Here is a 26,305-nt window from a genome sequence, read left to right on the forward strand (position 1 = left end):
AGATATAAAGCATCCTCATGTATTATGCATCTTTAATTATATAGTGTGGTTTATTGACTATTTGCAGTGCCAGAAAGTACCTACAAAATAAAAAGTCAAATATACAAGAATCTACATGCTTCTCCTTTTTACCATGGTAGCCTCTTCTGTCTTATTCACATCCCCCATCAATTTTCATCCTAGTACAGCATATAACATGTAAAAATTATGTTAACTTTTAAAACATTTTTCTTCTTTTTTTTGTCTTCTTGTAGACCATGAGTAGGTCTTTGTATTTATCACCTGAGAAGTCAATCACTGATATTTCATAAAGAACAATAATGTTTTCCCTAAAAAGAATATCAGATTATACATTACCTTGTATTTGAAATTTATCACATTTCATATGTTCCAAATCTGGTATTACAAATTGCACAGACATTTCAAGTGACTATAAGTGATTACAAAATAACTAAGACTGTTGTTCTAAACTGTCCACAATTTTGTCCTTCTTTTTCTTTTACTTTCTCATTCTCAGGCCAATTTCTAAAATTATCTGTATGTTTGAACTTTGGCCATTTAAATATAATTAACTCATTTGTGAGATTTTTTAAATTTCAAAACTTACAATCCATATTAAAGGCCAAAAAGCATATGGGCAAAACCAAAGATAATAGGAAGTCGGGGTCACTTTTTTAAATGGGAAGGAGGTCAAGAGATGGGAGGGAAGGAAGGGAAAAAGATTTTCAAAAAGTTGAAGAAAATGGTAACAACTTTTGCAAATGGAAAGGGGAAAAAGAGTTGGGGAGAGCAGGGAAGGATAGGAGGGAAGGGTAAAATAAGAATTAGAATGTGGTATGTACTCCCACTAATTACTCATCATGCACTGCAAATATGGACTGATGAAAAAGGAATAAAAGTCACTTATTAGAATCCATTAAGATGAAAAAGCGTATGGAAACCTCAACAAAACTTGAGTTATATAGGATGCAAGTATAAAGTCAGTAGATTCATACTAAATTTAAATTACAAAATGATAAAATTCTTATTGTATACTTGACAGCATTGGTTTCTTAACCCTGTAATAGAAAGCATGCTAGCTGATGTTAAAATGATCACACATATGTTTCTCACCATCATTATAGTCCCAAAGGCATCTGAAGTTGATTAGATAATTTATTAATGAGGTAAGAGATTTCTTTAAAATGTGAAAATATGATTTTATATGAAAATTTAAAATTATATTGATTAAATATAACAACTTAATAAATATTAGAGGAACTCAAGTTCAGGACAAATCCATTTTTTTCACTTTCATATTTTCCAATATTCATTAGTACAATATATGTTAGAGCCATATGCAATTGTAATTATCAGAATAAAAATGCAATCATTTAATACAAGTTGTATATTGTGAATATCTGTTCAAACTCGATTCTTACACAATAAAAAGTTTCAACTCTTATCATACACCTGATTCCTTAGTATAAATTCCAAAACAGCTTAATGTATGTGTCCTAAAAATTTACTTTTACTTTGATGACATAAAATTTCATTGATTTTACAAAAAAAAATCATTTTTCTTCTAACTTCATGTAGCAAAGCTAGTATGATTAAATAAATACATAATTTTTCCAAACCTTAATTTTTGTAGTAGTAATTTCATTCTCAATTGTCTTCTACAGTAGGTCTCACAACAGGCAATTTCTCAATGTTTCATATCCCACATATTATGTTGGTCTAAGCCATATTTTTAACTTCTCATTCAAAACTACTACATTAGCTCCAGCAGTATGCACTCAGGGTGTATAAGTTCAAATATTTTATCATGCCACGAATTTTATTTCATTTCACTTCTCATGATATTTTTATTAAAAAAGAACATTCTCCGATGTATGTAATATTAAATTTGGAGTACATTTTCTTTGGTTACACATAAAAACATTTTATATTTTATTTCCTAAGTCTACAAGGTGGAGGGACAAGCTTGCCTCCCTGAGAAATACAATAGCTTATTTTGTAGTTTGAAGGTTGCAAAGACTATACTTCTTTTGTACGCTATACTGCTAATCCCAGGGGGATTACTTGACAAAAACAAATTTTAAAAAATAAACCTATTCCCTGGAGGACACTATTTAGGATTTTTAAAATATATTACAATTATTTACTGAATGAAGAAAGCTTTTAATCCATAAACTCTAGTTTAAAACAGTACAAACTACTTTTTGAGGTGGCTCTATGTTTTAAATCCTAAAGGGGTTTTAACAAAACCTAAGCTTACATGTGCACAAGTGTACATTGCAAACAAGAAATATGAAATTCGCTAATCTGTAGCATGGAAATACTTAGAGGCTCTACCAAAATTCTGAATTCAGATTGATTCAAAAAAGGGCTAACTTACATTTTATTTCTCTGGTTAATCCCCCGAAGGCCACTTGAGTGGACAATTAAGAAACTGAGTCAAGTTTAGAATGTAGACAGCAAAGGCATGTTATCATGAACAAAATAGAAAGTGGGATTCCATTAAAGGTCAGGATCCTAACTGGATTGAAAGAAAGGGCCATATTGAATTTCTCTAGGCAGACACATGACAGTCAAGTTTGTTTGTATCTGTTCTCTATATGTCCACATCTAATCAGTAGAAAAATCTTGTCTATTATAAATATAAATTATATTTCAAATACATTTCTTTTTCTACTTTTCCCCTGCTCAGTACGCAAACAATAGCTGCTATAAAAGACAAATTTTAAAATCACTGACAATACACATGAGACAATTAAAAAATAGTGAATGAAATATAAAATGTACAGAGCATGCAATTAGCATGATTATAAAGCTTATGTTCACGACCAACCATACCTACATGAGCAGCACTCAGGATGAAAATCAGTAATTTACCAGCGATCCAGAATCCTTGCTTTTGCTCCCACCATCCTTACTTTCAATAGAACAAGTGACTTTTGCCAGTTTTAACAAATAGAAAGTTATCTCTATAAAATTTAAAGTCAAGTATGCAGTATGAATGGCACTGATTTTGTTTGCTTGTTTAATGGTAAGAAAGATTGTTTTACTGAGTGACTACTCAGAGATTCTGCCCAATTGATGCTCTGCCTTCTTGAATATAGATTCAGTCAGTCGGCAAGTGAAGGAAAAGGATGAATACAGAATCATATGGGAGGTTTTTATTTATAGATCTGGAAATAATTTTTCTATCTTTTCATGAAACATATTTGAAATGGAGGTTCTGACTGGTCCTAATTACCCATCCTAATTTCCTGTATTTCCATTTTTTCTTTACTTGCCATGTTATCCACTGTAACTTTTTTCCATTCCTGTAGTCTTTGTTACTTCTTTTCCAATCCTCACCTTCACTCCCCACAATCCCCATCAAATTCAAGATCCTATATTAAAAGTCATGTTCACAAAAATGTCATTTTGGGCAAACTACGTTTGAGGAGACACCTCTATTCCTTACAGTCTTCATCTTGGGTTTTTTTTTTTTTTGTCTCAATCAATATTTATTTCTACATGTCATTTCTTCACTTTTTAAAAATTTTAATGCTTCCCCTACAAAATTCTATGCCACCTCATGGCAGAGACTGTCCATTGTATTATTCATTTCTAGATAGTTAAGGTCAAGAACATCTTTCACATCAAAGAGAAATTAAATATATATATATTTTTTTTAAGGGAAAAAAATGTGATCTCTTTGGAAGTGAGACCAGTGGAAAATTTTGAACAAGATGAAAAACAAAATAAAACAATGTCATAGACATTGACAGCAAGTGGAACCCTTGGCAGTGAGCATGGAGAAAGCTTGGATGAAATACAGCAGTGGTTGTTAAGCTACGTCATGCATGCCACAGACAGATATTTGTTATCATTGACAGCTTCAAAAGATTCGCCGCCACTGAAATAGAGTAATGATGACCTAAGTTTTAAACATCCAATGCAAGATATCATCTGTATAGAAAAATCTTCCAATACAGATCTTCCCAACTTTCAAATAGCCAACACTAAGGGGCTTGGATTGTACCTCAATGGTAGACCATTGGCTTAGCATACTCCAGGTTCAGAATTTTATCTCAAGCTTTCCCCAAAACAAAATGAGAACAAAATAAAAAGTACGGTAAAATAACACTAAAAATCAATGAATTGAACTTGTGCAACTTGTGCAACTCTAGAAGCATTTGAAAAGAACTTTAAGGTACAATATAAAAATAAGATAATCGGGGCCAGGGAGTTAGCTCAGTGGTGCTGCCGCCTGCCTCGCAAGTGCAAAGTCCTGAGTTTGATCTCTGGTCCTGAAGAAAAAAAAAAAAAGAAGAATCCATCAATGATCCATCAGTAATCCATCAGAACACAGTAGCCACTTCAGAGTAGAACAAAATGATCAATTTTTTTGTTCCTTTCCCTATTTTAGAAAAAGGGAATAACCATTACCCAGAAAATTGCTTGTAATAACTCTAAGTAATTGTGTTTAAGCAAATGTTTTGCTTAGAGTACACATATGTGATGTTTCGATACGTGTATATGTTGCATAATGTTTAAATCAGATTAAATATATTTATCTCCTGAAATATTTATCATTTCTTTTTCTAAGTACATGTTTGAGGTATGTGAAGTTGATAGTCACCTTAGGAAATACGTGCATATGCATAACATAGATTGATTGTTTTTTAATATACTTGCCTTTCCCACCCACCACCCTCCCTCCATTTCTAAATCCCCTGTCTCCATTTGAATTCTAATTGATGTGAGTGGTTTTGGTTAATGATTATTAATATAATGTTTACATTCATTGTAGGAATTTGGTACACGTAAGTGACAAATCTTAAATCTTTGTAGTTCCACTTCTGTCTCCTTTCGCTTTGCCCTTATTCAACTGGATCCTTTCCCATTTGCAGAAAATGTCTCTTTGTTTCCTTCTGTGGATCCTCTGTTGATATTTGTTTGTACTTTGCCTTACTCAAATGAGAAATACCATATGATATTAAATTTGTGTCTGATTTCTTTCACTTAACAGTGTATTTTCCTAAAAAATGTCTTGAATTTGTCCTTCTCTTTATACCAAAGTAGTATTCCATTGTGTATAGATAACATTTTACTTATCTATTCACCTGTTGATAGGCACACAGGCTGCTTCCAGGATTTAGCTATTATGAATTGTGCTACTAAACATTGGTATGCATATATCAGTGTAATGTGATATAATAGCTGTTTGGGGAAGATACCAAGAAAGACAATACCTGGCTCAAACAGAATTTCTAATTTTAGCTCTTTGAGATGCCGCCATACTAGTTTCCATAATGTTTATAATAGTTTACATTCCCACCAACAATCCAGGAGGGTTCCATTTTCACCATAGCTCCACCACCAGTTGTTATTCTGTTTGATTTCTTCATGATTGTCATTCTTTCTGGTGCAAGATAAAAATCTTAGCATTGTTTTAATCTGCATTTCTCTAATGGTCAGAGATGTTGAACATTTTTTCACATATTTGTTGGTCATTGTACTACATCTAAGAAGTGACCATTTATTTCACTTCCCCTTTTTTAAAAATTGGGTCTTGTATTTTGGGTGGTCTAATTGTATTAGCTCTTTATATAATCTAAATATCAGTCCTCTCCCATAACTGGCAAAAATTTTGCTCTTTTGTCGATTTTCTCTTCACTTGACTAATTTTTTTTCATTGTTTATTGGTACATTTTAGGTATACAATATGATGACATTCATCATTGGGAATTTGTGCCTTTACAGGATGTATCTTGGTTCTTATTTTTTCCCCTATTCCCCTCCCCTCCCTTCAACCCCTCTACCCCATTTTATTTACAAAGACTTTGTTTCCATTTTTTCCTTTTCTCATATTTTTTCCTGTCCCTTCTTTCCTTTCTCCTACCTCTCCAACTCCCCTTTCCGCTTTGACCCTTCCCCAATTTCTCCCTCAGTGAGTCTGTTATTTGTGTACAAGAAAGCTATTGATTTTTGAGTGTTGACCTTGTATCCAGCTACTATACTGAATCTATTAAATAAGTCTAGAAGTCTTTTGGCAGAGCTTTTTGGGTCTTCTGTGTAGAGTATCATGTTGTCAGCAAATAATGACACTTTAATTTTTTCTTTTCCTATCTTTATTCCTTTTATTTCTTTCTCTTGTCTAATTGCTGTTTATAGAACTATATTGAACAGGGGTGGTGATGGTGGGGATCCTTGTCTTGTTCCTAATTTTAGCATGAAAGAGTTAACTTTTTGACCATTTAGCATGATGTTGGCTGTTGGTTGTTCATAAATTGGTTTTATGAAGTTGGGATAAAGACCATCCTTTCATATTTTCTGTAGGACTTTTACACGAATGGGCATTGGATTTTGGTGAATGCTTTTTCTGCATCTATTGAGATGATTATATAGCTTTTGTCCTTGACTCTATTAATATAGTGTACTACATTTATTGTTTAACACATGTTAACTATCTTTGCACCTCTGGGATGAATCTGACTTGGTCAGGGTGTATGATCTTCTTGATGATCCTCTGTATTCTGTTAGCCACTATCTTATTGCATCTATGTTCATTATATTTGCATCTATGTTCATTAGGGAGATTGGCCTGTAGTTTTATTTTTTGTTTGGGTCTTTCTCTGCTTTTGGAATCAAAGTAATGCTTGCTTCCAGGAATGAATTTTGGAGTATTCGTTCCCTTTCAATTTTATTAAAGAATTTGAGAAGTAGTGGCATTAGCTCTTCCCTAAGTTTCTTATAGAATTCATAAGTGAAGCCATCAGGACCTAGGGTTTTCTTTGTTGGTAAATTTTTAATTACATTTTCAATTTAACTGATTAAAATTGGAGATTTTGAAATTTTTTATATCTTCATTCAACTTTGATAATTCATATATATTAGGAATGTGTTCATTTCTTCTTTGTTTTCCATTTTATTGGAGTACAGTTTCTCAAAGTAGGTATTGATGATCCTCTGGACTTTTGTTGGATATCTTGTGATTTCATCCTTTTTCTTCCTAAATGTATTGATTTGAGCCTTTTCTTTCTTTTTCTGATAAGGTTGGCTAAGGGTTTGTCAATTTTATTTATTCTTTTGAAGAACCAACACTTTGATTCATTGATTTTTTTGTATCATTCTTTTATTCTCCATTGCATTGATTTCTACTCTTATCTTTATAATTTCCTCCCCTGTACAAGCATTGGGTTTGTCTTACTGCTCTTTTTCTAGGAGCTTCAGGCTCAGCCTTAGGTTGTTTATTTGAGCTCTCTCTGTTTTCCTAGTATGGGCATTTGCTGCTACGAATTGCCCTCTTAGGCCTGCTTTCAGTATGTCCCATAGGTTCCTGTATGTTGTATTGGCATTGTCATTTAGTTTTGCAAACTATCTCATTTCTTCTTTAATTTCCTCTGTAACCCACTGGTTATTCAAAAGAGTGTTATTCAATTTCCATGTGTTTGTGAAGTTATTGCAATTTCATATGCTACTGATCTCCAATTTAATTAAACTATGGTCTGATAATATACAGGAGACAACTTCAATTCCTTTGCATTTACTTAAACGTGTTCTATGAGCTAGCATGTGCTCTATTTTGGAGAATGACCCATGTGAAGCCCAAAAGAATGTATATTCTGATTTTGTGGGGTGGAACACTCTGTAGCCATCTAACAAGTCCATTTGTTCAAAAGTTTGATTCAGTTCTAGCATTTTGCTGTTGATTTTTTGTCTAGATGATCTACCTATTTGTGACAGTGGGGTATTGAGGTCTCCCACTACAATTGTATTAGTGCTTATTTGGTTTTTTGTGTCCATTAGTATAGTTGGGTTGACTAGTATTTGGTGTGTATGTATTTATGATAGTCATCTATTCCTCTTGGATTGTCCCTTTATAAGGATGTAGTGACCTTCTTTGTCTCTCTTAATTAGTTTTGCTTTGAAATCTACTTTGTCTGTAAATAAATTAGCTACCTCTGCTTTTTTCTGAGTTCCTTTTACATGTAGAATTGTTTTCCATCCTTTTACTTTCAGCGTATGAATTTCTTTTTGAGTTAGGTGTGTTTCTTGTATACAGCATATTGTTGGATTTTGCTTCTTAATCCATTCTGTCAGTCTATTTCTTTTGATTGGTGAATTGAGGCCATTAATATTGAGGGTTTTAACTGATATGTATTGTCTTATTCTTGTCATGATATTTACCTGTTGTTGGGTATTTTATTTGTTATTTTTTCTCCCTTTCCCTTTAATTTCTTGCCTTGCCTGATGAATTTGCTCTTTTGGGCCTCATGGAGTTGTGACCCTCATTTTCTTTTCCTTGGATAATATTTCAAGTTGTTTGGAATGTTGGTTTTGTATTCATGCAGTTCCTCAGGTGTTCTTTGTCATGGAAGTATCTTATTTCCCCATTGAGTTTGAAAGATAGTTTTGTAGGATTCATCAATCTAGGCTGGAGGTAGTTTTCTTTTAGGGCTTGAAATAATTCACTCTAGGCTCTCCTTGACTTGAGGATTTGTGTTGAAAAGTCTGCTGTGATTCTGATGGGCCTTCCTTTGCATGTGTTTTATTTCTTTTCTCTAATTGCATGTAGAATTTTCTTCTTCAGTTGGGTTTCTGGAATCTTGACTATTATATGTCACAGTGTAGATTTTCTTTTTTGATCATGGCTAGTTGGAGCCCTACATGCTTCACTTATCTGTATGTCAAATTCTTTTGCTCTGTTTGGGAAGTTTTCTGTCAATTCTGTGAACAAGGTTTTTTATTTTTATGTCATTTGTACTTTCTCCTGCTTTTTTGTGGACTCCTATCAGTCTTATATTCTTCTTCTTTGTGTCATCTAGCAGCTGCTGGATTGATTTCTCATGGTCCCTTACTATTTTTTAAAAATCTCTCTTTTCATGGTCACTGCCACAATCCTGTCTTCTATATCTGATATTCTGTCTTCACATTGGCTCATTCTGCTGCAAACACTTTCAATGGAGTTTTTAATGTCCTGGCTATCTGTTTGACCTGTTTCATGTATTCCATTCTTTCATATGTTGGGTATTCATGGTTTCCATTTCTTTCCTATGCTGAACATTCATGGCTTCCATCATGGTCCTGAGCTCATTTTTTTTTTTTTTTTATCTGTTTCTGTTCTAGAGTCTCTAGTCATGTCTTTCATTCTGCTCACCATCTCTGTAGATACCTTTGAAATTATTTCTGTTTTGAATTTTTCTGCAGCCTAGTTTATCTGTTTTGCTACTTCCCATGCTATCAGTTCAGGGTTTTCCAGGTAGTTGATTATCACATTTTTCCTCCTCATTCCCCCCCAAATTTTCCTTTGGTGAGCTGAAAGTCTGGGTTTCTGCCTCATTTAGCTGTCTTCTCCTTTCTACTTTTGTTGTTGGTGCTGGTTTTGGTTTAATTCCTGGGTTAATACTTTGATATTGCTTGTTGTGAGTATCTTTATTGCTTGCATGTAGAACCCTTATGGAAAGATTGCTTCTCAGAGGTGTCTTCCAGATATAGCTGTTTTTTAGGTTTTAAGTCTTTACTGACTCGGGAAATCTCATTATCAGTATACCTGGAAGGACAACTAAATAGTTCAATCAAGGCCCCTTAACATAAGTATTGCAATCAGCATCAACAATAGCATCAAACACAGCATAGAAAATGACAATTTGTGATAGCTACTTATCAGTCACCTTTACATGTGTGAACTAGATTCAAATAGAGGACCAGCCCAAAATATGTTTGTAGTAAATAAACCCTTCAATATAGCCAATTTACATTTCAGGATGAGGACTTAGAGGGAGTTGGGGAGGGAGAGATAGAAGGAGAGGAAAAGGTTAGAAGTGAGGCTAGAGGACACAGAAAGATCAAGAAAACTTTGGGAAACTCTTGAAAACAAGAGGAAAAGACAAAGCAAAGGAACAAAGACAAGAACAGGACAAACTAACAGCAATAGGACATCTAGAAATTATATTCATTTTTCTATAAAAAATAGTGACAATAAAGATAAGGAAGGAGAGAGAAATTAGTCCTAAATTGGACAGGAACAGGGAGAAAAAGGGAGAGAAATGAAAAACAAGAAGGGAGAGAGAAAGAGAAAAAAAGAAAAGAAAGAAAAAAAATAGGACTTTCTTCAGGATATATCTCTGCCATCATGGTACACAGCATGGGCAGTATCATGCAGATCTAAGTTGAGTAGTCTCAGCCAGTCAGACATAGTCCACTGAGATTCAGGCTGATTTCTGTCTGCAAGGCCCTAGTTGAGCTCCCTGACCTTCTGCAGGATTGGACTCTGCAAGGTCTTACTGCAGGTTCCAGCTGCCCTTACCCTGAAGCAAGTCTGAGTTCTGATGGGAGGTGCTGGTCCCACCAACTTACCAACCACAGTGGTCCACTGTGCCTTTATAGCAGAGATTTTCTTCACTTTTCCTTTCATTTCTATGAAGAATGCTGTTGGTATTTTGAGTGAGATAGCATGGAATATAGATAGATAGAGAGAGAGATAGATGGATGTAGGTAGATAGATATCATATATGTATATCAGTTGAGGGAGTATAGCCATTTTGAAAACATTGGTTCTGCCTAACCAGGAGCAGGCAATATCTTTCCATTCTCTGATACTTCTTTAAACTCCTTTTTCATAGTATTATAGTTGTCTTTCAGAGGTCTTTCCTTTCCATGGCTAGGATAAATCCCTAAGTATTTAATTTTTCTTGGTGCTATTGTGAATAGTATTATTTTTCTGATTTCTTTCTCATTGAGTTCATTATTGGTATACATGAAGGTTATTGACTTTTGTGTGTTAATTTTGTTCCTGACACATTGCTGAAGTTGGTTATTAATTCTAAGAATTTTTGATGTAAATTCTAGGAGTGTCATGTCATCTTCAAATAATGATAATTTGACTTCTTCCTTTCTTCAACATATCGCCTTTATTTATTTCTTTAGCTTGATCTGTTTCAAGTACTACTTTTAACAGCAGTGGTGATATTGGGGATCCTTAATTTGTTCCTGATTTTAGGGAGAATGCTTCCAGATTTTCCCCCACTTAATATGATGTTGGTCATTGTTTTGTCATAAATAGCTTTCATCAGCTTTAGCTAAGGTCCTTTTATACCTACTTTCTTCAAGAAGGAGTGATGGATTTTGTCAAAAGCCTTTCTGCATCTACTGATATGTTCGTATGATTTTTTTCTTTGCTTCTATTTATGTGCTATATTACAGATTAGTCCTTAAACAGGTTTTGTAGAGCAAAAAGTGTTTAAAACTGAGTGCAAAACTATCTGAGTGTCAGATAGCACACGATGACTGGTAGTTGTTTTCCCAGTGTGTGTGTGTGTGTGTGTGTGTGTGTGTGTGTGTGTGTGCGCGCGCATGTGTGTGTGATCCATTATGTATTACAGATTCAGGAAGAGCCAGCTTTAGAGAGCATAATGTTCTGTGGAAAGCTTCTTTCACATCCTTATTTATCTAAGTATAGATGACAAGATTCAGAGCAGGTGTGATCACTGTGTACATGAGTGCAGTGGTCTTGTCTGTGGCTGGAGTGTGTGAATTCTTGGGTTGGAGATAAGTGAACAAGGCTGTGGGATAGAACAGAGAAACAACCAGGACATGAGAGGAACATGTGGAGAAAGCTTTGCATCTGCCAGCTGTTGAAGCAATCTCAAAATTGACAAGAGAATGGTTATATGGGAGCATAAAAAGAGGAAACAAGGACTCATAATGAAGAGTATAGAAACAACAAAAATCACAACCTCATGGTGGGAAGTTTTCACACAAGCCAGTTTCACTACAGGCATGATGTCACAAAAGAAGTGCTCAATCTTTCCTGTCCCACAGAAGGGCAAACTGAAGATCCAGCTGATCTGAACTGACTGTACCACCATACTGGAGATCCATGATGCTGCAGCCCGTTTTAAACAGACAGAAGGGCTCAACATGAGAGTGTAATACAGTGCATAACAAATAGCTACAAAGCGATCATAAGCCATGGCTGCTAGCAGGCAACATTCTGTCAGTCCCAAGATGGTAAATGCATACATCTGGGCTGCACAGGGCCCCACACTTATGGTCTTTGTCTCTACCAGCAGGTGCACCAGAATCTGAGGAACTACACTTGTGATGTAGCACATCTCCATAAAGGAGAGGTTCATGAGGAAGAAATACATGGGAGTGCGTAGAGAGGGTGTGACCCAGATCAGACAGATGATGAGGAGGTTTCTTCCCACCATAAATAAGTACATGATGAAGAACGTAATGAAGGGTACAATTTGTGACTCGGCTAGTTAAGAAAAAGCCACAAATGTGAATTGAGTGCAGAGGGACTGGTTTACACTCATCATGGGCTCAAAGTCAGACATTTCTAAAGATAACACTGAAGGTGGATAGTGCCTAGGAATTCAGTCATCTAACACAGCTTTCAAACTTCAGTGAAAGAGCTTTCCCAGAAAGCATTTTCAAGGGAAATTATCATGAGGACATACCTAGAACCACAAGTAAAATTGCTTTTCTTCTTGGACTTCTAGACTTGCTACGTTTCCGGAGTATAGCATGATGACAGAATAGGCAGTATTTTTATTCCTGTTAGAGACCACAGGGATTACATGAATGACATCACTTAATTATACTAGTCTCAAGAGAAATATGTCAACAACAACAACAATGTAAAATCAATATCTATATTTTTACCACCATGAATTTCTGAATTCATCATTCACTGAATTTTTTACGTAACTCTTATTAAAGATATTTTCCAATGTGGACTTCCAAAACTATTTCAGAAAGTGGCAAAAACAATGTGATAAGTGTATTCAAAGTGAGGGAAAGTACCTTGAAGAGAATTAAGGACAATAGGTTTTTTACTGTAAAAAATATTTTTTACTTAATATGAACCACTGTTTTAGTCACTTTCCTGTCACTGGGCCACAATACGCAACACTCACAATGTGAAGGAGGGGCTCCTTTTGGTGCATGGTTACATTTCATGTTGGCTGGGTCCAAGGCAGAAATGGTATGATGGAAAGGCGTAAGTCCAGGAAAAACTGCTAAGTTCATCATAGTCAGGAAGCAGAAAATGAAGAAAGAAGCTGGAGACAGACCTTCCAGGTCATGTCCCCAGTGAGACCTTCCAGGCCATGTCCCCAGTTACCCGCATCTTCCAGTCAGACCCCATATCCTAATAGCAGTTAGCTCTGAACTTTTCAGTGGATTAATCCACTGATAAGAGTAGTTTCCCCTTGATCAAATCACTTTCTAAAAGCACCACCTCTGAACACATGAGACTTTGGAGGACATTCTAGACCTAAACAATAGCATTAAGCCCCTGGCTCCTAACAGACTCATATCATCTGTTTATGCAAAATGTGTTTAGCCCATCTCTAAAAGTTGTCCAAGTTTTAACAGTTCAAGCTTTGCTGAAAACCCCAAGTTCAGTCTCCTCTGAGACTCAAGGCAAACTCTTAGGTGTAAGCACCTGAAAAAAATCACAAAGTTAAATACTTCCCAGGTAATGGCACAGGACAAACTTTTCCATTCCAAAAGGGAGCAATAGGAGGATAGAAAGTAATAGAACAAAATCAAGACAAAACCCAAGGGAAACATTAAATCCTGTAGCACTATATCTCACACCCAGGGAAAGTTGCAGCAAAATGTGACCTCCACAAGGCTTGGGCAGCTCTGCCTCTGTAAAATTGCCAATTGCAGCCTTCATGCCTTATCTCTTGGGGTGGCTGTGCTCACTGCCTGTTCCTTTCCTTGCATTCCATGTTCTTGGCATCTTCCCCTTCCTGGGGTCTTCAGTACCCCAGGAAGTTTCAGTTTCATGCTCAGTGCCTCATGCACCACCCTTTCAGGGGCACACTAACAAGTCTCCCAGGCCTTCTAAAATTTAGGAAGAAACTTCCGTGACCCAATAACTTGCATTCTGGATGGATGAAAAATCAGCATCATATAGATGGCATGAGGGTCTGCACACAGTGAAGCAGAAACTGCATCTTTTTGAATCATAGTTGCAGTGGTGTCTGAGTGCCTGGAAGTTTGAGAACTGTGAAATTCTTGTAGCCAATTCCCTAGACTAGTGATGATGAACGTTTTAGAGTTTTCAGTGATAACAAGGAGCTAGCTGAGGCACGTGTGCCAAAGGTGTGCCACCACTGGCCTAAATTACCCTTCTCTAGCAGGGCATGCTGTGGCTCTCTTTTCTAGTTTTGGAACTTTGAGCCTAGGAAGGATGAGATCTTGCTGATTCCTGAGATATCCTCAAGCATCTTTCCCATTATCTTGATGTGAAGTCCTTGGCTTCTTTTTAATGATAATCTTTTTACCAGCCATGCTGTCTTTTGCCCTAATTTTGTAGACAATTTTATTCTGATGAAATTCAAAACTTTTCAAATGAGATTTTTGCTGCTGACCTCACTGAAGATCTTACCAAAAGCAGCAAGTAGTACTAATGCTATAACCAGAATTTGGGGCTGCCTTGAAATTTCTCTGCCTGATTAATTAGTCCACCAACCTTAATTTCAATCTCCTGCAAAGTCTCAGGACATAGACAAAATGTAGACAAATTTTCTGACAGAGCGTAACACATACGGTCTCAAGTGCTATTGTCAATGGAGTCCTTGTTCTCAGCTAAAAACTCCCAAGTCTGGCCTTTTCTTCAGTATTCCTCTCAGTGATCTGCTCTTCTGAGCTCTGACCACAGCCTCCCATCAAGTTTGACTCACAGCATCCTAGGGCTTCTGTAGCCAGCATTTCTGAAGCTTTCTAAACTTCTCCTGCAAGCCAGTTCCAAAGTCTTCTGAACCTCTTGGTCAGTTATAATCCTAGCAATAACCCCACTTCTCTGGTAGCAAAATCTGTCTTAGCCACTTTATTGTCCCTAGGAAAAAATACTTGACAACCAAAAGGGAAAATTATTTTGGCTCATAGTTATAATTCATAGTCAACTGGCTCTAAGACAAAAACAGCATGGGGACAAGGTCTGGACAGAGGATATCTGCTCATGTGATGGTGAGCAGAAAACAAGGATTAATGGGAGGAGCAGAGAAGGGAGATACACCCTTCCAGATCATGCCCCCACTGATTCAGCTCTTCTGGCCACACTTTATCCAAAAAAAGCGCATTTAACACTAAACTCTTCAGGATATCAATCTATTGATAAGTATAATGCCCCATAATTCAATCACTACAAAATTCGCACCTGGGAATACATGAGTATTGTATGGGGGATTCTTGACATATACCATAACCTCCATATATTTCAATAACCTCTTGTAATTAATGAAAATTGTCTTATACTGTCCTTGTGCAATGAAAAACTTGTGCATGTAATCAAAACACATGTTCTTTTCACTATTTAAATTTACTGGAATGAGTAATGAAAGAAGATAGGAGGTTAAGATCAATTTTGAAGCTGTATTAAATATGCTTATTTTCCCCTCTACCACAAGTACTGTGAAAGTAACCAAAAGATAGGAATTCATAGTAGTAAAGGAGCCCCAAAGGACTGAATCAAGGGGAGAAAGATGGAGATGATAGAAGATAGATGGGAATATGATAGATAGATAGATAGATAGATAGATAGATAGATAGATAGATGCCATGGATACCATAGATAGATGGGTAGGCAGATAGATGGGTAGGCAGATAGGAGGGGATTTCTTAAGGAATTATCTCACATAGATATGAAATCTGAGAAGACCCACCATGGGCCATCTACAAGCTGCAGACACTTGGATGGTGATCCAGCAGTTCAGTGCCAAGTAAAAAAGGCCTCAGAAAAATGAAAGTTGTTGGTATAACTCTCAGCCTGAGGATAAAATCTTGAGACTCCCTGAAGCTTCTGGTATAAATCCTGAATTCTAAAGGACAGAGACCATACAAGTCTGAGGTTCAAGGCAGGAGAGGAAGAGTCAATCCTTGCTCCTGGACATTGGCACATTGGGCTTTTATTTTTCTCTCTTGTGTGTTCTTCAGCCCCAGCTAACTGGATGATATTTGACAGATTGAGGGTAGATGGATCATTCTTACTTGTTCCACTCAGACTTACACAGTAACCTCTGAAAATGCTAGTGCAGGCACATCTCAAAATAATGTTTTCCAGGTTTATCTTAGCCCAATCTGGTTGGCACCTAAAATTAACCATCAGAAATCCACCCCCATTCTACTTGGCACTGGTGCATCAATTTGAACCATACTTATCTCAAATAAAGGTAATAAATAACAAATAATTCCACCTAATGTGATGCACCTATACTGTATACCACCAAAAATTGCATTAATCCCTTCCTCAGTAGAGAAAGCAAATTCCTTGAGTGATGTTTCTTTTTCTCTTGATATGCAGTGACTTAAATGCTACAATGAAAAATTAATAATACCTAAATACTGCTATAAAGTCAATGAATCATATTACATAAGATAAAAAAACCATGTGAGAATACCTAAATTGCCAAGACAGATTACTGGTAGCAATACAGATGTTAAAGTTGCTGCTAGAGAAGGCTCAGGAGAAAATGATGGCTGTATTATTGGAAGATAAAGAAGAGGGTTCCTTGTTTAGAATGAAAAATAGTTGAACAAAATCATTTCCTGCATTCGTGTGGGAAGCAGAACTTGTAAATAAAAGTTGAATATTTAGCTGATGCAATATTCTATCAAAGTATTGGAACCTTTTCTTTCTTTCACTAAATGTGAGAGGAGAAAGATAAGTGGGGCAAAAAATAAAAAGGAAATAGGACTTGATGATTTCAGACAGTCTTTGTGATGTTAAAAATTAGAGTCAATGTAATTTAGCAGTTAAGAAAATTCATTTTGGAGCCAAAATGCTTAAATAGTTACTCTCTTTTTCTCCTTAATAATATCAATTTTTTCAATAAACAGATTTCTTTATTTTCACTTTTTATCTTTAAAGAGTCTATATAAATGTTCTATGACTTGTCAGTAATATATGACAACATATATACATTTGACAACATAAATATTTCTTTTCAGATGAGTCACAACGTAGCCTATAGTCTGTTTATTTCATGATGTTTTGTAACCCCGAGGCCTAATTTTCTCTAAAACAATTACAAAGTTATTTATGTACTCTTCAGAAACCTCTCCCTAAGCTTAGCCTTGAGAAGTACAGATATGTCCTCATTAGTTTCAAGTACATTAGGCAAACTCTCACTTTTTTTCAGCATTGTCACTTCTTTTCTTAGCTATTAGAATTGGTTGATTTCTAGGTCTAATGCATGAGATTTATCTATTATGTAATTGTGTTGACATTAACATTTTCCTGTTTTTAACTCTTGATTCACATGTTGGGAGTTAAGCTTCCTTACATCACATAACTCCCTTTAAAATTTAAAAATTATCTGTGAAAACTTTAAACATCAGGATTTAAAGGTTGAAGCAATTTTTTTGAAATTATTAGCAATTAGGAGCAAAAATGAATTTTAGGTGGAATGAAGTAAGATAATAATAAATTGAATTGAATTTTTAAATAATAAGACCCTAAATACCAAAATTTTATCCACTGTGTATTATAATTTTTTCTAATATATTTTCTCTTAAATTTCTGACTATATTGTTTGATGATGTGCCCATAATTTTTTAAACTAACAGTTTAACGTGTGTTTTAATGGTATTTAGTACATTCACAATGTTTGGAACCAGAACCTGAATTATGTTCTGTCTTTTCCTCTGCCTGGGGTGAACACCCCTTGTTCCAGCATTGACAACCGTCATTACTCCATTGTATTGCCTTTGCCCTTTTGTCAGAGACCAGTTGATTATATATAATGTAGACATTATACATATCATTATGGATTTCCATAAGATGTTTTGATACATGTACATATTGTAGTTCTGGTCTTTCTATTCCAGTCCATTTATCTATGTCTCTATTATTTCTCCAATACTTCACTGAATTGGTTACTATACCTTCATAGTAAGTCTTGCAATAGAATTGTACAAAATTTTTTTCTCTTTCAAGATTTTTTTGGGTATTCCAAACCCTTTGTATCTCCATGTAAATGTTAAAATCAGTTTGTTTAAAACATGAAAACGATGTAATTTTCTTAAGACCTTTTTGAAACTATGGATCAATTTGGAAAGAATTAACATATTGAAAATATTGAATCTTGGTATATGTTATCATAATACAGCTCTCTGTGTATTTAGTTCTTTGCATTTGTTCACCAAAGTTTTATAGTTTTCCTCAGATCGATTTAATACAGTTTTCACTACATTTACACTGAAGTGTATGATCTTTTCTTATATATTGTCTACTCCATAACCTTCCAACTCTAAAGTTTCCTCTAGTGAACCTCAAACTCCTGGTAATATTTGGTTATGCAAAATGGTCCTAAATTGTACATTCACATATCCCCCTAAAACTCTGGGTTATACAAGTCAAGCTCTGCTTTAAACATTAAGTCATGTGAAGCATCACTCCCATGAGAGTGCTTAAGTTGGTCACAAGTTCCATGTTTTAGGAAGCATCTAGCTGGGGAACTATGGTTTAAATGTTTTATGGGCATAAAAATCTTTTTAAGAGGTTACTCTGATTCATGCAAATATAACGTGATATACTTTCAGCATTTCTTTCCCATCTCTTTAAAGCCTTGACAATTCAACAAGTAAAATAGTTCTTTGCTCACATGTACCTGCAGGTTTACCTCACATACAAGTGAGTACATGTATGTGGCTGGTGTGATTTTCTACCTTTTTTAGTAAACCTAATTTTTACTGGCTTATTTGCAGTGTTCTTTAGAATTTATTTTCTCCTTTTTTTACATTTTTAACTAATACATAAAAACACAAAAATTATATATTTATGGGCTACCAGGTGATGTTTGATATGCACACATTCATGGATTACATCACATTAAATATATTTTATCTCCTCAAATATTTATCATTTCTTAGTGGCAAAACTATTTCTTTTAATTTTGTAAAAAATATATTATAATATTGTTGCCCTACTGTGTAGTATCAAACTACAATGTAGTTCATCTACGTAGATCATCCTCTCCCCTCCTACCCTCTTTTCTATTCTCCTGGACCTATGGTAACCACCATTTAAAGTATTTCTTTCCTTCAGCATTGTTCTCATCTGAATTTGTCAAATGAGTGAAAAAGTCCACTGTACTACTGCTACATATTTAAAACAATAGTTACATGAAATACAACATCAAATTTGGCATTTTGGTAGTTTATGGAGGTAGTCTCTACTAGGTATTTCAGGTACATAAAATAAGAGATAAGAGCTTAACAATTTGCAGAGAAGTAGGCATATTCTGTGAACACATCTTAGTGTTGTCTGTAATTAACTAGTTAAATTCCAGATCTAAACACATATTTTTTCTTCCATACATCTTTTAATAGAGTATTTTTTAACATCGCTTTTTTTGGAACTTCTTTATTTTCCTATGAACCAATGGGCAGTGATGATTTGCCTCTCATGATACGTGAGGAAATTACCTTTAAACCGTTAAACTGTGAAGGAATTGCTCTGAAGTCAAATCAAGAAAATGTGTCACGAGTTTGGTAAAATCTATTTATCTTTCTGAGTTTTTATCACAATTCTAGAATCCCACAGGCACTGGAGACTGAGAATATTGAAAAACATTGCTTTCAGCAAAAATATGTTTCTTGATAGTTTAGTAAGTAATCAGCGAAGTTCTCTAACAAGTTTTGCAGAGAAAAATGTGTTTAAAAGTAAGAGCAAAACTATATGACATCAGACAGCCCATGTTGACTGGCAAATGTTGGCCCAGTGCATATGTCTGTGTGGATCTATGGGGGGGGTCTGTGTTTGGGTGTCTGTGTGTGTTTTGTGTGTGTGTGTATGTGACTCATTATGTATTGCAGAGTCAGGAAGAGACAGTTTTAGAAAACATAATGTTTTGCTATGATACAGGGAGTCCCCGGAAAGCCTTTAGTAGTTCTACTATTCTGACCTTTCCCTCCCCTCAGATATAGGACAATCCCACGCACAACTTGAAATGCTTACTTCTTCTCAAGAGGAAAGAGCACATATTCATGTTGTTCCATCTGAAGAAGTGGATATATTTTCGCAACTTCTACTTCCAGTGGTGTTTACTACCTGAGATTAAAATCCCCAGATAGATGCTCTCTAGTTGTTATTTTATTGATTAACACTCCCATTTCTGACTCTCACTCTCCTGAAGATTAGGATCAAAGTAATAATTTCACTTCAATAATTTTAATAAATAGTATGCTCTGTGTGCAATATATAAGAAAATAAGAATATGGGAGGAAAAAAAATCTACCAAAATTTAAAAATGGGAAAAGAGAAAATGTTTATATAACAATATCATTGGCTGAGAAATATATGTAGGCAATTTTGTCATCTTTTCCTGTAACCAGTAAAAGATGATAGGGGCAACAATTTAATGAGATTCTGGAGTGTGGAGTCAATTTTAGTTATTTAATTTAGTTCTTTTACTTTCCATTCACTTAAAGTATTTTATTCTTTGACTTTCTTGAGCACTAATGTTAAGAATTTTGGGGAAATTTGCCATGAGGGAACAGTATAATTAAATAAACAATAAAATAATAACAAAAATGAATTCATAGGATTTCAGATCCAAAATATGTATTTTAAACATTTTAATGAACTGATTTTTCTTGAATATAAGAACATATAACATGTAGAAGCCTAAATTGTGGCTCGAAGTGGACTTTAATTGCTGGAAATATAATAAAATCTTGAAGAAAAATCAATTTCTGAGTGCAGGTGAATATCTCAACACAAGTTAAATAAAATTGACTTTTATCAAAGCATGTCAATAGTAACAAAGTCAAATCAAATATGTATTTTGTGTGATTACTCAATGTCTAGACATGTACTGGCTGATTCCTAACATTGCTTGAAATATTTAATCACCACAACCTATAAGCATTACCAAAAAGTATAATTGCTTCATTAATTATTGTATTATTTTAAACCATATTAAAAAGCGAAGGGTCCTTTGAATAGAATTTCATACAGGACTCTGAAAATCTCATGTTTAATATAAAGGGAGTGTTTTTAAAGTGTTACATTTGTATTTGTGATAACTATTCTAAGAAAGATAATGTTTCAGAAATATAAAAAGAGCCATTAGTTGAATAGGAAGTTGAACTTTAATAAGATAGTATTACTATGACACAATTTATTTTTTCTCTTGTATAATGTCTGTGTGCTATATAGCTCTAGCTCTATCCTTTCAGAACTATCATTCTACTCCCCAAAGAGAGGCAAGAAGGAAAGAGAAAAGAATACTGTATGATTGTTGTCCTATACTCAGCACAATTTTTATCATACACACCATTTCATCCTCATTTAATATAACAAATGCAAGTATATAAAATGACTTCTGTACAGAAAATTTATAGGTTTTACTGGTATTTTCACCTCCTAAATTGCTTCAACTTTATTTCCATTTCTTTTTTTTTAAATTTTTTTATTGGTACATTGTAGGTATACAATACATTTACATTTCTCATTGGGAATTGTACCTTTACATGATTTCAGTAAAGGAGAATATTTTATTGTTTCACAGTCATCTGAGTATGCTAAAGATCTTCAGACATTTGGGCACTATTCTTTCCATTAGTATATAGTTTTAGCTGAGATGGCCAAGTAGGAGATCTCTAAACATTGTTTCCAATCAAACTATGCTTAAACCAGTACTCTTCTGTGTCTTATACTGCTTCATTTGCCTTGTATATCTTCTCTAATGTTTTTGACTCCTTTTAAGACCCATCTAAAAACTACTCAGACATCTCATTCTAAAAATGACTGTGGGTAACACCGGAAAGAGCATTCATTTTCTAATTACATAGTACCTCGGTTCACAAACTTCTTTCCAGAATCTCAAAATGAATTCTGTGACCAGATTCATGGCAAGAATTAAGTTTGTGAATCCACGTGCTCCTGTACTTTGCAATTTTCATGTAGTTATTTTGAATGTGTCTTTCTAAATAATAATTTTAGAGGTTGGAAATGATTCTGTTAAATCCTCATTATATAACACAGGCTCTTACATAGTGCCAATTTAAAGTGGCTCTAATTTGTTTTGATGATCAAAGAAAATCTAAGAATTTTTCCAAACATACTTTACTGTTTATTTTCAGAAGAAATTTTCTATAACTTGCCTTTAAGTTAGAATTTTCTTGAGAGCTTCTACAGGAAGTTTTATAATACCACGTAACTTTAAAATCATGACTTCTTGAAATGGCCTCTTTAATCTGGCACCCTTTTCCGAATGCAAGCCCTAATATATACTTTTAGGTTTAATTGTACTTGTCCCATATAATGTAAGCAAAGTATTGAATCTAATAAATATATGTATTTCTCAATCAATATGAAATAGTTGTAAGTTATTTGTTTGGGTTTTTTTGTATTAAATTCTTTTATTGGTACATTGTAGGTATACAACACAATTACATCTCTCATTGGGAATTGTACCTTTACATAATGCCTCTTGGTTCTTATTTTTTCCCCATTCCTAGCCTTCCCTTCACCACCTCCACCCTTCCCTATTTACAAAGACTTTATTTCCATTTTTTCCATTTCTCAGCATTTTTCCATTCCCTTCTTACATTTACCCTGCCCCTCCCACTACCCCTACCCCTTTGGACCTTTTCTTCCTATTTTACATTATCGATTATTCATTCTAATAATTGGTACATTTTAGGTATACAATATAATGACATTCATCAGTGGAAATTTGCACCTTTACATAGTCTCTCTTGGTTCTTATTTTTCACCCTTGCCCAACCCTCCCTTCAACCCCTCCATTCCTCCCTATTTACAAAGCTTTTGTTCCTATTTTTCCATTTTCTCATATTAATCCCATTCCCTTCTATCCTTTCCCTTAGCCCTCCCACTTTCTTCCTCTTTGCCCCTTTTCATCCTATTTCACATTACCTATTATACATTTAGTCCTTATTTACACTTTCAGTTTCTCACATCAGAGAAACTATTTGGTATTTATACATGTGTGTCCTATTTATTTCACTTAAGAGCATTGCCTCAATAGGCATCCATTTAGCTATAAATGTCTCTAATTTCTCATTTTTTATGGCTGAGTAGCACTCCACTTTATAAAAACACACACACACACACATTTTCTTTATCCAGTCTCCAGTTGATGGGCATTTGGGCTGTTTCCAAATTTTAGCTATCACAAACTGTGCTCCTATGAACATGGACACACATATATCACTGTGGTATGATTCTTTTAATTCTTTGGGGAAAATCTCCAGCAGTGGAATAGCTGGGTCAAATGGGACTTCCAGTCCTCGTTCTTGGAGGTATTTCCATACTGATTTCCACAGTGGTTGCACCAGTCTACACTCCTACCAGCAGTGGAGCAGGGTTCCTCTTTCCCCACAGCCCTGCCAGCATTTGTTATTGGTTGATTTCATGATAGCAGCCATTCTTTCTGAAGTGAAGTGGAATCTCAGCGTTGTTTTCATTTGCATCTCTCGAATGACCAGTGATGTTGAACATTTTTTCATGTATTTATTTGCTATTTCTACTTCTTTGTATGAAAAATGTCTGTTCATTTCAGCTGTCCATTTTTGGATTGGGTCTTTAAATTTGAGAGGTCTGATCTTTTTAAGTTCTTTATAGATTCAAGATAGTAGACCTTTTTCTGAGGAAGAGCAGGTGAAGATTTTTTCCCACATTGTGGGTTGTCTCTTCCCACTGATGGTGGTTTCTCTTGCTGTGCAGAAGCCTTTTAATAAGAAGAGATCCCACTTGTTGATTGTTTGTGCTAGTTCACGGGCAACTGAGGTTTTGTTCATAAAATCTTTTCCTACACCAATGTCTTCAAGAGTTCTACCTAACCTCTGTTCCAACTGGTTCAGAGTTTCTATTTTAACATTTAGATCTTTAATCCATTTTGATTTTAGTTTAATGCATGGTGAGAGATATAGGTCTAGTTTCATTCTTTGAGAAGTTGAAGGCCAATTTTTCCAGCACCGTTTATTAAAGAGGCTGTCTTTCCTCCAGTGAGAGGTGTTTGGCTCCTTTATTGAAGATGAGATGGCTGAGTGTGTCTGGAGCAGTTTCTGCATCTTTTAATCTGTTCCACTGGTCCTCAGTTTTGTTTCTTTTCCAGTACCATGCTGTTTTTATCACAGTAGCCTTGTAGTATAGTTTCAAGTTGGGGATTGTGATACCCCCTGCCATATCTCTGTTGCCTAGAATTGCTTTTGCTATTCTAGATCTCTTCTTTTTCCACATGAATTTTTGGGTTGTTTTCTCAAGGTCTGTGAAGTTTGCTACTGGAATTTCAATTGGGTTTGCATTGAATTTATATAGCAGTTTTGGAAGGATGTCTATTTTCACTATGTTTATTCTTCCTACCCAGGAGCAAGGGATGTCTTTCCATTTTCTGATATCCTGTTTGATCTCTCTTTTCAGAGTGCTATAGTTTTCAGAGAAGACATCTTTGATTTCTTTTGTTAGGTTGATTCCTAGGTATTTCAATTTTTTGGATGCTAGTTTGAAAGGAATTGTTCCCCCATCTCTCTTATTGAGTCTGTCATTCGTGTAGAGGAAAGCTATTAATTTTTGTGTGTTGACCTTGTATCCAGCTACTTCACTGAATTTGATTTTAAGTCTAGAAGACTTTTGGTGGAGTTCTTGGGGATCTTCTATATGGTGTATCATGATTCTTATTACACCTAGTTAGTTGTGTCAGGTCTTTACTCTTCAGTGTTTTTCTTGCTGAAAAATGTTAGGTATTGTGCAGATGTATACCCAAATGATCAAACATTTATAAGATAGTTATGTTGGCTTGAAGACCCTATAAAACATCAAGAAAAAGATGTATCAAAATCAATGGAAGCTGGTGTGTGGCATTTTAGTTAAATAAATAAATCTTCTAGAACAAAGAAACAAACAAGCAAAAGAAATGAAGAAAGTGTAATGAAATAAACTATGGCACATCCTCACAAAGCAGGACTAAGCAGGTGTAAACAAATTTGAAATGTCCATGAGTTGATTTGGTAAGTTTGACAGGATATAATGTTAAGTGAATAAAGCAAAAGGGAACAAGGTACTTGTAGTGTAGTACATTTAGCTTGAGGTCAATTGGGATAGAACAGGGCTTTTCCATCTTATACTCTCCCTTTTGATAGCTACTTAAACTATTCTTCCTTCTCTGTCCTTTCTACCCTGAACTATGTATATGTGATTTTACAAGACTGATGTGATTTCTATATAAAATCTATATGATTTCTGTATCAAATCTCTGGAATCATACTTAGAACAAACAAAAATGTGTGTGTGTGTGTTTGCCCATAGAAAACACTTCTGCAGCATAAAATTTAAAATTCCTTAGGGAATGATGTTCCTGGGTCCCAGTTACCCTGAGAATTCTTTGTTTTTGTTAGATGTTTTCCCATAAGACAGAGAAGGCCTACATCCTCCACTCTTTAAGATTTGGTTGTCATATTTCACTGTCACACTTAGCAAGGTTTATAGTACCTTAGATAAATGAAGTGTAGCAAAGAGGGTGAACTGATAAACTTTCCTAATAGCATGCAATAAATCAGTCAAGATTATTTTATAAGCAAAAATTAGGGCAGGCATATACTTTAGTGTAGAAGGAAATGGTTAGGAAGAAGAATGGACATGACGACCCTCTGTTCATCAGGATGAGTTAGGTATTGAAGTACATCAAGTTTGCCCATGTCTGTATAAAGTTTGTTAAAGAAAGCTGTTAAACTATTAAATGTTATAGTTTTTACTACTTTTTACATTTTATTTGTAAGTAATGTTGAATGGTTACCAAAAAATTTGATAATAATTTAAAACTGAAAAACGTTTTAACTTTTATGTGATATAATATCCAACAACATTGAATATAATTGCCTTCATTGCCCTGTAGTCACACAATCTTCTACTGTGATTTGTGTTGCTTTTTCTTACAGTGCTTCTTGTGGGAGTAGATGGTATGAGTGACTGTTAAAGCAGAACAAATTGATAGTTTAATATGAGGGATTTCTAGTTTAAATATTATTTAATTAAGCATTTGTGTCAATTTTTCCATGATTTCAGTAAAGAAGAATATTTTATTTTTTCACAATCACCTAAGTGTGCTAAAGAATTCCAGACATTTGGGCATTACTCATTCTATTAGTTTATGGTGTCAGAGGTAATGACCAGGTAGGGGATCTCTAAAGATTGTTTCCAATCAATCATGTTAAAGCCAGTACTATTCTTTGACTCATACTGCTTCATTTTCATTGTATATCTTTTCTCATATCTTTGACTCCTTTTAAGACCTAGCTAAGAAACAAAATACTCAGATATCTCATTTTAGAAATTCCTGTG

The 26,305-nt window shown here is 34.8% G+C and overlaps 1 pseudogene; it reads right to left on the reverse strand.

Moving 5' to 3' along the window:
- Positions 1–50: 50 nt before the first annotated feature.
- Positions 51–12,320, reverse strand: LOC106008743 (olfactory receptor 10C1-like; annotated as a pseudogene).
- Between the last annotated feature and the right edge of the window lie 13,985 nt (positions 12,321–26,305).

The sequence above is a fragment of the Heterocephalus glaber genome, unplaced genomic scaffold (assembly GCF_053883595.1).
Source record: "Heterocephalus glaber isolate CG9 unplaced genomic scaffold, H.glaber_assembly_v1.0 deba00001569, whole genome shotgun sequence".
Taxonomy (NCBI): domain Eukaryota; kingdom Metazoa; phylum Chordata; class Mammalia; order Rodentia; family Bathyergidae; genus Heterocephalus; species Heterocephalus glaber.